This window comes from Myotis myotis, unplaced genomic scaffold, assembly GCF_014108235.1.
Source record: "Myotis myotis isolate mMyoMyo1 unplaced genomic scaffold, mMyoMyo1.p scaffold_m19_p_12, whole genome shotgun sequence".
NCBI lineage: Eukaryota > Metazoa > Chordata > Mammalia > Chiroptera > Vespertilionidae > Myotis > Myotis myotis.
In genome coordinates, this window is record NW_023416316.1 from 45,171,717 (window position 1) to 45,183,510 (window position 11,794).

Sequence of the window (11,794 nt, forward strand, 5' to 3'; positions counted from 1 at the left end):
ATAACTATCATTTTATTTAATTAAAATTCTATTGCAAAATTTATAGACAATACTATATAAAAAAGAAAACCACCCATAAGTTTCCACCCAGAGATAATCATTATCAGGTTTTTTTTGGTAACATACATTTTTTCCATCATTATGATTTCTTATTATATCACCTTCTTGGCATTTAAGTGTTCTTATCTATAATTTTACAAAATTATTATTTTATTTTATAATTTTAAAACCATTACCAATGTATTATGAATCTTTCCCAACTATATTCCATTGTATAGCACCATATTTTAAATCATTCCTACTTTCAGACACTTAAATTGTTCCCAGTTTTTTAAATCATATAAAAAATGCTATACTTGTTTAAATTAAAAAAAATATAATTTATGTGGATTTGCTGAAAAATAAATTATGTGAATTTTTAAGCCTTTGGCTACATATTACCGAATTTCTATCTAGAAAGTATATACCAACTTGTACTACCTACAGCAAAGTAATGCCCATTTCTCCACCACTGATACTATCATTCTTTTTTTAAAAATTTATTATGAGTAAAAGGAGTTTTATTATTCCCTTTATTAATGAGGTTAAATATTTCTTTATGTTTATGGTACTTCTAAAATTTCTTGTGAGCCTGGCACGGTTCTGTGGTGTGGATATGGGGTTGTTTAAGCATTCTCTACTAAAAGGAGAAATACAGTGTAATGTCTGTGTGTCAGGAGTTCATGCCCCAAAGCAAAATGCATTATTGCATGTGTCTGGAACAGTGTGCCCAGACCGCACTACCCTCCATTCCTCCTGCAGCTGTGTGTATGTCACGCTGGGATGAACCACTTCGAGTCCAGCCACACCTCATTTTGTTGTGCTTCCCTTCCCTGTACTTCACAGATACAGCATATTTGACAAATTGAAGGCAGGACCCTCCACCAGCAAAAAGATGATGACTTTCTTTATTGTGATAGTCATTCTACTGTGGTGGTCTGAAACCAAACCCACAACACCTCTGCAGTATGCCTGTATAAAGGGTCTTTGTGTGTATGTGCTTGAGGCATTTAGAATAAATTCCTACAAGTAGTGCTATTAGTTCAAAAAGTATGGCTATTGTAAATAGTTGTAGTTAGTATGACTTTACTACAGAATTAGCCCTAATTGTAACAGTTGAACAATCCTTGGTCTGAGAACAGATGTCTGTAAAGGCAGAGAGACTAGATTTCTGGTATTGGTGGGTTAACATGTCTGCTTGTATTTAACATGAAATATCAAGTAACATAGGAAGCGTGTCTTGCCAAACACTCTGCAAACACGGGCTACAGTGGGGCCTTGACTTACGAGTTTAATTCGTTCCGAGACCGAGCTCATTAAGGAGCTCGTTAACTCAAATTATTCTATCAACTCAATGCAAAAAATCGGCCGAGAGACAGCTGGTATCTCAAAAAACTCGTTAGTCGGGACACTCGTAAGTCAAGGCCCCACTGTATTCCTGAGTCTCATCAAATACACACCCAGGACTCAGAGGTGCGAGGCGGGATGCTGCAACATCTGATTCTAACCATTCTTACATCGCAGATGGCAATACAAGAGAAATTGTGAGGTAGGAGGGGCTCGGACTTAACTCACTTGCCTTTCTTTTGGGATCATCTTCTGGTACCAAGTAGCATGACTGCCCTAGAGACTGGAAAGAAAAGAACCTTCAGAAATAATCCTTGGTTATGGATCCAAACTCATTTTTTTCAGGGGTGGCTGAAAGGAGTAATTTCACTAACAGACCTTTGAGATCAGAGGGTATGAGTATAGTCCACCCTCCATTTTGGTGGGTTCCACATGTGCAGATTCAACCAACTGTGCATTTAAAAAATCCTATATAATAAAAGTCTAATATGCAAATCGACTAAATGGTGGACCAACTCGTTGCTATGACACACACTGACCACTAACGGGCAGACACTCAATGCAGGAGCTGCCCCCTGGTGGTCAGTGCGCTCCCTCAGGGGGAGTGCCGCTCAGCCAGAAGCCGGACTCACAGCTGGCGAGCACAGCAGTAGTAGCCTCTTCCGCCTCCGTGGCAGTTGGACATCCCCTGAGGGCTCCTGGACTGTGCAGGCTGGGCTGAGGGGACCCCCCCGCCCCCGAGTGCATGAATTTCATGCACCAGGCCTCTAGTATTTGACATAAGAATGTTACGTTGTTGCTGACGTACAGGGTGTAGCTAGGCCTATGATGATTGCGTTTGTACTGAACATACAGACTTTATTTCTTGTCATTATTCCCTAAACAATGCAGTCTAACTATTTAAATAGCACCTACATTGTGTTAGGAATTATAAGTAATCTTGAGATGATTTAAAGTATATGGAGTGTGTGAGTAGGTTTTATGCAAATACTACGCCATTTTACAGAAGGGACGTGAACTCCCATGAAGTTTGGCATCCGTGGGGGGTTGTCGAACCGGTCCCTGGTGAATGTGGAGGGACAACTGTAGATGAACGTCTGCGTGCACTTATGTAATTGGTGCTAAGGAACAAAGGGGTTTTAAACCTACCTGATGACCAGAGTAGCTTTTGTAAAAGGCATCTTCCTGAACACCATCCAGAGCATCTGGGGAAAAACCATAATATTGCGTTTTAATGTGCGTCTCAGGTGATTCTGATAACCAGAGATTTGCATTCTGGTCTCTGTTTTGCTTTTGTCCACTATGATTCTGATTGTTCCTTTGCAATGCTATCTTTTTGCTCTGCTTGCTCTTCTGCTAGAGTTTGCTTATGTTCAGAGTTCAGTTCTTCACATGAGTCTAGATTTACACGTTGTGTGCAGGACTCACTCAGCGAGTTTCTTCGATTTGCGGCTTTCCTTGGCTGTGAATTTTCCAGCACTATTTTCACTTAAAATATTGCCCCTTCTCCTTTGGACATTCCCATTAAACCTAAACTGAAACTTCTAATTTAAGTCTGTCTTTTGGATTTTATGCCTTTTTATCTCTCTGCAGCCGTCTGGATAATTTTCTCAAATTTATCTTTCCTATCATCCATTCTTTAAGTGTGCCAATCTGCTCTTAAAGCTGGCCCTTGTGTTTAATTCTATTCACAACTTTTTATTTTAGATTACAGTGGGGCCTTGACTTACGAGTTTAATTCGTTCCATGACGGAGCTTGTAACTCAAATTACTTGTATGTCAAATCAGAAGCGAACGAGTGAGACACGTGATGCTGGGCTGATGTTGTGGCGTTCACTGTGACGTTCGCTGCGCCAACTAGCGGTGGGGCATCTGAAGCTGGCTCGTAACCCGAATTTTAGCTCGCAACTCAAAGCAAAAAATCGGCCGAGAGACGGCTCGTATCTCGAAAAACTTGCTAGTCGGGACACTCATAAGTCAAGGCTCCACTGTATTCTATTGAGTTTTTTCACCTCTGCCTGTTAATTTTTCGTACCCTGTTCTTTCGTGAACTTTTTATTTCTCCCCTTAGCTCCTTGATGATTGCACATATACATAGAGACAGCTTTGTTTATTTTTCATACAGCTCTAGATTGTTATGTTTTCTCAGGTTGTTGGGGTGCAAGTCCTCTCCCCCATTGTGGACCATTTCCTTGTTTGATTTGAACTTTTTTTTAATATATATTTTATTGATTTTTTACAGAGAGGAAGGGAGAGAGATAGAGAGTTAGAAACATCGATGAGAGAGAAACATCGATCAGCTGCCTCCTGCACACTCCCTACTGGGGATGTGCCCGCAACCCAGGTACATGCCCTTGACCGGAATCGAACCTGGGACCTTTCAGTCCGCAGGCCGACGCTCTATCCACTGAGTCAAACCGGTTTCGGCAGATTTGAACTTTTTAATTGCGAGGAGACATTTTCCCGGTGGAATTTCTATGTACTTTAAGATGTAGTAATAACCTTTCAAACAAGTCTGGCATTTTATTCCTCTGGGAACTTCAGGATCTCACTGGTCTGAAATAGTTCCAGACCTATATTAATATCTCCATTTGGGAGTCCTATACTATGAAAATAATCAGCAGTTTGGATTCTGCACCTATGCATGGCAGAGATTTAAAAAATTTTCATTTTGGAGATAGCTAACACGGTGGGAGCATTTCCCCCTTGGTTCTAGCTTTATGTGTGCATTCCAGTTTCCACACCTCACCACTCACAGGCCCGAGTCTTTTATTCTAGATCTCTGGGAAAACTCCAACCCTAGCTGATAGCTCCTACGCCGCATCCGATGTCCCCTTTCTGTTTTGGCATCAGCTCGTGCACTCACCACGTTGCTTATGGGGTTCTCCTTCTTTTGGCAGATAGGAATCATCCTCCCTCCGCGATGTAACACAGTTTGTTATATTTCACCCAGCAGCTCCGTGTGCCTGGAGCAGAGAGAAGGATGTCAGAATGCTGATTAGATGAGACTAGACACTGGCAGCAGTCAGGCTTGGAGGCCTAGCCCTCCCCGACCCCTCCTCCCACCCCCGCAGGTGCAATAGAGAACACGTGACTCTGAAACTGTAATCCAAGTCTCAGCTGTGACCTCACCACTCTACCTGAATAAGCAACGCTGAGTCCTTTAACCTCTCGAAGCTTTACTTTTCTCAAGAAAGTAGGGAAGTTTTAGTACTGATCTTCCTGTTGCTCTAAGTTCCCTCCTATGGAAATACAAGGCATTTTCTCGATGCTCCTTCCTACCATAGCTGCAGTATCTTCTTGGAGGCAGGCAAAATGTCTTAGTCAATAGAGTAACCTTGTGAATTTCCTTTCCTTTTGGACTTTTCACATGCCAATGCACTGAGAAAAAACCCTGGTTAGAAAGAGAGACTTGAAATGGGAAAGAAGTGATCAATTCCATTTCTTCAGAAGTTTGCCAGGGTGGGATGAGGGGTGATGGCATTCTGTGGCGTTTCGCTCCTCACAGTTCTCCTCTCTCTCCCTGGAGTGTAAATGAGTGAAACTGTATGTTGGTTTAGAGCAGCAGTTCTCAACCTGTGGGTCGCGACCCCTTTGGGGGTCGAACGGCCCTTTCACAAGGGTCGCCTAAGACCATCGGAAAACACATATATGATTACATATTGTTTTTGTGATTAATCACTATGCTTAAATTATGTTCAATTTGTAACAATGAAAATACATCCTGCATATCAGATATTTACATTACGATTCATAACAGTAGCAACATTACAGTTATGAAGTAGCAAGGAAAATAATTTTATGGTTGGGGGTCACCACAACATGAGGAACTGTATTTAAGGGTCACGGCCTTAGGAAGGTTGAGAACCACTGGTTTAGAGGTTCTGCTTAAATAAATCTTCAAGAGCCAATAAATATCTCAGGCTGAGCCCAGATGAACAGCCTCCTTGAGCCTCAGGGTACCAGGCAGCGCAGGCGCAGGAGTGGACACCTCACCTCACAGACATACGGGGAGCTTTCCTAAAACGTTGTTTGCCATGTGGTAAATTCCTCATCAAACAGCAGAGCAATCCGATTTTTAAAATATTAGATTAAAAAAACAAAAGCAGAGGCACAAAGAAATGACAAGTCCTCGCAGTGATTCTTGGGGTCTGTAGACTCCAGGTGGAATGACTGTTCATTGTGGAGAGCAATTTGTTATTGTCAACTCAAAAAGTTTAGCGCACAAGTTCTTTGTTTCAGCTAGCCGCCTCTAGAAATGTACACTGTCGACAGATTCACACAAAAGCCCTGGGCTGTCCAGAGCAGCTTCATCTTATATTTTTTTGCAGTCTATGTTTAGTAATAAAATCTGGAAGAAATTAAAATTCTCATTAATGGTGAGTCGAGAAATAAAAGACATCATGCAATGGAATGTTCTGTAGGTAGTAACATTATGCAAAGCTCCACAAACTCATCTGGAAAGGTGTCCACGCCATGTTGTTTATCGTGACGAAGAGCTTGACCTTTGGCGCCAGACTGCCCGGGCTGCCTCTGCCTAGCTCTGTGAGTCTGGGCCTCGGTTTGCTCATCTATGAAATTGGGTAATAGTAATACTTGAGCCATAGGATTGTTGTGAGCATCAAAATGGATTTATAAATAAAGTGTTTATAGCAATGCCAGACTCCCAGTCATGTACTAAACTATTGTGTTATGCTTGCTATTTCTATTGTTAGTAACTAAAAACAGCAAGCTAATGCTACCTGCTTATGTCCGGGGTTATATTGGTAGGGTCTGAGGTAAAAAGGCATACTTTCAATTTTCATTTTATACCATGTGGATCGGCTACAGTGAACAAAATTTTATTAAAAATAGTATTAAATTCAAAAGTATACTGGATAAGAGGCAGTTGTTCTGAAAGCCTGACATATAACATCTTTAAAAGATTACAATTACTGATGATCATATATTTAATACATTAGGAATTGATTAATATGGGCAAACTCTTGCATTTAATCTCATATCTGTAATGCATCTTACACTCAGCAAACGTTTCATATTCATAAATGTATTTAATCCAACTAACTGGATTATTAATGAGCTCATTTAATCCCTGTGAAGTGAATTTCATATTTATTCTAAATAGAGGAGAAAAGTGGCAGAGAATGAGTTTGTTGTTGGGTCCCCCCGCCCCCCCGCTCCGCTATCATGGCAGAGCTGAGCAGGCAGCAAAATTGAGACTTAGCATGTTAAGAACTTGAGTTTGAATAACAGATAAAAAGGTGGGTTTGTTGTGGGTCAACAAGAGAGAATAGCCAAAAAGCCAGTTCTCAAAGTTTATGAACAAAGCTTACATAACTGCCCCAGGATAAAGACGACCAGTCACTGGCAAATGACACAATAAAACATATAGCTGGCATCTGTCCATAGCACCCTCAGGTTGGATTATGCTGATAAGACCTTAAGGTGGGACAATGAATTGGTCAGATTGGTAGAACCAACAGTATAATTAAAAACATTTGCCATTGGATGTAGCTGAGGTCAGTGTAACAGTGAACAAATTTATAACAAATAGCCACCAATGTACATGCAAGTTGCTTTTCTCTCTGGTTTACTCACCTCAAAAAAGAGAGAGAGGGGGGGGGGGGGGAAGAGAGAGAGAGAGAGATCGTAAGGCTTCTAAAATGCCTTTCATCCATCTATTAACCCATTCTTTCAAAAACCAGGCATTGAGGGCTTTCTTAGTGCCAGACACTGATGATACTATGTTGAATGAGACTGATAAGGTCACTGCTCTCAAGGAGTTTACATTCAGGTAAATGATTAAAATACCAGATAGTGATAAGTGTTAGAATAAAAATAGGCTGATGAGAAAGAAAATGACTGAGTGTGACTCTATTAGGAGCCCAGGGAAGGACTCTGAGGAGGTGACATTTTAGAACAGAAGATAAGACTGTGACACGCCTGAATAAGAGAGAAGGTCATTCCAGGCAGAGGAAGTGCTTGCTCGCAGACTCCAGGGAGGGAATGAGCTTGGTGCTGTGAGGAACCAGATGCAGGCTTATAGGTAAGAGCTAGAGCATGTCCGGTTCTGTGAGAGAGACTTTTGGAGGGTCTTAATGACATGATCTGATTTAAGTTTCTAAAACTTTGGTTGCTATGTGTAAGAATGGGAGCAAGGATACCAGGTGAGAAGCTATTGCAGTAGTCCAGAAGAAACATTATGTCTTTGTCTGTCTAAGGTAAGAGTCGTGGAAATACAGAGAATCAGACAAATTCAAAGCATTTGCTGGAGTAAAACCAATAGTGTTTGTAGATACATGTGTTAAGTGGAAGAAGGATAAAGAGTAATTGCCATATTTGAGCTTGAGCAAGTGGCTGGATGGTGGTGCCATTTTACAAAAGGGGAAGAAAGAGGTATGTAAGGAGCAGTTAGGGCGTGTGTAGATAGTGTGACTCAAAAGTTCTGTATTGAACATCTATGTGAAGATGTCAAGAAGGCAAATAGACTCAGGAGTCCTGGGGCTACAACACAGAGACTGAGTCATCAGCATAAGGCCAGGAACTGGATAGAATCACCTTAAGAGATAGAGAGGAGAAGAGGTGAGAACAAGATCCTGAAGCACTCTCACATCACAAGTCAAGCTGAAAAGATGAACCTAACAAAAGAGAATAGAAAATAGTGGCCAATGTGATAGGAAGTAGAAATAAAATCAGAAGTATGTGGTATGTGGGAAAGATTCAAGAAGCAGAGAGCAACCCAGTAAATCAAATGTTGCTAGGAGGTCTACTAAGATAAGATCAGCAAATCAAGTATTTGATTCCACAGAAAAGAAATCACGTGAGGATCCGGCTATAGCTACAACTACGATGCTTTCATACCACCTAATGCAGTGATGGCGAACCTATGACACGCGTGTCAGAGGTGACACGCGAACTCATTTTTTTGGTTGATTTTTCTTTGTTAAATGGCATTCAAATATATAAAATAAATATCAAAAATATAAATCTTTTTTTTACTATGGTTGCAAATATCAAAAAATTTCTATATATGACATGGCACCAGAGTTAAGTTAGAGTTTTTCAAAATGCTGACACGCCAAGCTCAAAAGGTTCGCCATCACTGACCTAAGGGGTGGGGAGGAGCCCTTAACAGGAAGTTTGCCAACGGGTTATAGAGTTACACTGAAAGTCAATAGACAGGGCTTTCCAGTGTGGTTATTCCAATATGTAGAAAATCTCAATCTCACTCATGAAGAGGATCCATAAACATGGGTTTTTAGCAAAGTCACAAAAACAAGGAGATTGATGAACTTCAAGATAAATGTAATTATCTTAATGAGTTGAATGGGTCCACATGCAATAATTACACATTATGAGGAAATAAAAGTGACATATGATTAAGTTGGCACCAGTTCAGAAGTCAAGTTAGCCAATAGCTATCATGTAACAGAGTTTATAACTCAACAGTTGATATTTGGGTATATGGCACAAACTGAGCAATAATTCTTTTTGAATGAACTGGCTTCATTTAGGGAAACAATTTATAAAGCTGATTGGGGATAGATGTGGGTCAGCATGAATCAAATAGTGGAAATTTTTAGGAATTCATGTACCTAACATTGAATTTTAAGTTGTTTATGATGCCATATATAACTAACCTTCACAAAATTTTACACAGGTAAATATCTCATGTACCTGTTGGTACAGACATTTAGAATTTTCCCAATAAAAAGTCAACTCATAACCCAATTATTCTACAGAGCACTCTATAGTTGATAAAGCCGAGTCCAAACACACAGAGCTTCCAATCAGCATTTTTTAAACCTAACTTTTAAAATAACAGAAAACCAAGGATTACTTGACATTTGAAGAAAGCCTCTAACATAAAAGATAAGAGACATCAAAACAAGAATGGAAACTCAAGAGACTACACACTAAAAAGAACACTTTAATGATCTCAGAGAGAATAAAAATAAGCTATTTATCCTTAAAACAAAATCAGGATGCTATTAAGAAAAAAGAATAAGCAGAAATTATTATTAATAAAGGGTTCTTAAAAATTTTAGTAGCTAAAATTATATATGTTTGCAATTTATATATACAAGGTGGGTCAAAAGTAGGTTTACCATTGTTCATATGGATAATAATACAAGAATAAACTATTTCATGTACTTAAAACTGTAAACCTACTTTTCCCCCACTCTGTATATAGATTGTAAATTTATACATATTACATATTTATATTTTGTAAATCTATATATTTGTAAAAGATGTAGAAAATAAAGCTAAGGAAATATCTCATTCTTTTAAAAAAATCAGAAAAGAGATGAAACAAGGAGGCCCACAATCTAACAATAGAATACAGGAGAGAAAAAATTGTCAAAAGAAATATTACAAGAATATTTTCTGGACCTGAAAAACATGAGTTTCCAGACTGAAATGGCCTACTTAGAACCCAGCACAGTAAATGAGAAAAGAACACACAACTGCTGTAAACTTTCAGAAAGATAGTAAAAGTTTCAAGAAAGGGGGAAAAACAGGCCTCATATAAATGATCGAGAATATGAAATTCAGCAAATACGGACCCAGTGTGAGCAAGATAGAATACAAACATTTTCTGACATTTAAGATCTATGTACATTTTCCTCAAGAAGTCTTCTGAAGGATAGCTCCCTCTAAAGCACTGAGGCAAACCAAGAAAGAAAAACCAATATCCAGAAAACAAGGGACCAACCTCAGAGGGAGATGAAGGAACTTCCCTGGATAACAGTGAAAATTAGTTAGACAACTGGTAGGAAACAAGTGATCCGGATGAACCTAAGTGACAGGGAATGATCACCTGGGAGATTAGCACGTGTAGAAAGTTATAAGATAGGTTGTATTGCTTGAGCTTGGGAAAGCAGATGCAGAAACTAGACTGAGTGGGTTCAAATCCTGGTTCTGCTACATATGATCTCATCTGAATCAGTTAGCCTCTCTGTGCTTCACATTTCCCATCAATAAAGTGTGGCTCGTAATGTACCTACTCCTGGGGTGACTGTAACAACTAAATATGTCACTATACTTAAGTTGCTAAAAATAGTGTCTTGACTATTATGGGCTGCTGGAGAGGTGTCCAGCTTGTCCACTCAAGGCTACAGCCTAACCTGATTTTGTCTGATCTCCACATGATGCTTCAAAGTCAAGCTGTGACGAGCTGATGGCAGCCCGCAGGTGTCACGCTGGCCGGCATTTTCTACCTCAGTGCCTCCATCCCTCAGGCCCCTTTGTGGTGCTCAGCTCCCACATTGGCTAGAAGGGCCGAATAAAACCACAAGACTAGTCCTCATGGAGGAAGTCACTTCATTAGGCATCTTCCTGTCTGGGGGGGAGATGTGTTTGGGTTTCAGCAAAGGAACTGAAATTTCAACAGCTGAACGGGAGACAGCTGCTCCAGAAAACCAGAGGGAGATGGGGTTTTGTGTTGTGTGGCGTAGCCTGGCAACACTCCGCGCTGCTGCTGACCCAGAGCGGAGGCCGGCTCCTTGGTGGTGGGCCCCCAGAGGCGATCCCGTTTCAGGCTCGCCTGTCGGGAAGGAACAGTGTGGTCAAGGCACAGGGACTCTTGGCTTGGGTCACAGAAACACCGAGACAGCACCTGAGAAAGGGATCCCACCCAAAATATAAACGAGTAGCACTTCTGACAGCTGTGGGAAGGGAGGTTTAAGCCAGTACAGATGAACTTTTTTTTGAACATCTGAAATTCTGAGGAAATGGCCTTGGATTTATAATGCCTGTGGATTTTTGTCCCGACCCGCGGGACAACAACGGGGGAACGAGGAGACACCCTAGGAGAATGAAACAAGCAAGGGACACGAAAGAATGGAGGCAAGACAAGTTCTGATCAAGCCTCAAACTTTATTCTCACAGCGGCAGGATATATACTGTTTTAGGAATGGGGGGTGGGCAAAGGGGTCTATGGGCAGTAACCTATTACTAGAGATTTATCAGGCTCCTGATGGCTATGTGAGGGTAGTTTATCTTTAACTGCTGGCCAATTTGCAAGACACAGGTGGTTTCTGGTAATTAGGAGTTTCTGGAGGAACCAGAAACTGATAGTTCTTAAGATGGCTTTGTCTAAGCCAATATCTCTAATGGCTCCCAACAGATTTTGGTACTTGCAACAATAAGAAGAACACCGAGTTTGCGGTTTTAACTCCTTTAAGCATTTCTCTGTAAAATCGGTTCATGCTAGCTAGCCATTTGTTCTAGAAAGTATGTTTATTTTCTCACCCCTTCTTCCCCCAAGGCTGGAACTATGGCAAAAAGGAAGGTAGATTGAAGAAGGGAACAAATATTTAGGAAGTACCTTGTCTGTGCTGGGCATTGTTCTAGAAGCTTTGCCCACATAATCATAAAAATTATCAGCCAAGAATTTTAATGATGC

General features: G+C 40.5%; 1 long non-coding RNA gene across 1 annotated transcript; it reads right to left on the reverse strand.

The window, feature by feature from the left end:
• Positions 1 to 1,452: 1,452 nt before the first annotated feature.
• Positions 1,453 to 4,348, reverse strand: LOC118666890. Its single transcript, XR_004971096.1, has 3 exons — positions 4,253 to 4,348; positions 2,536 to 2,591; positions 1,453 to 1,669 (listed from the first exon to the last, which is right to left on the reverse strand). It is a non-coding gene; the product is annotated as an uncharacterized LOC118666890 (long non-coding RNA).
• Positions 4,349 to 11,794: the final 7,446 nt, after the last annotated feature.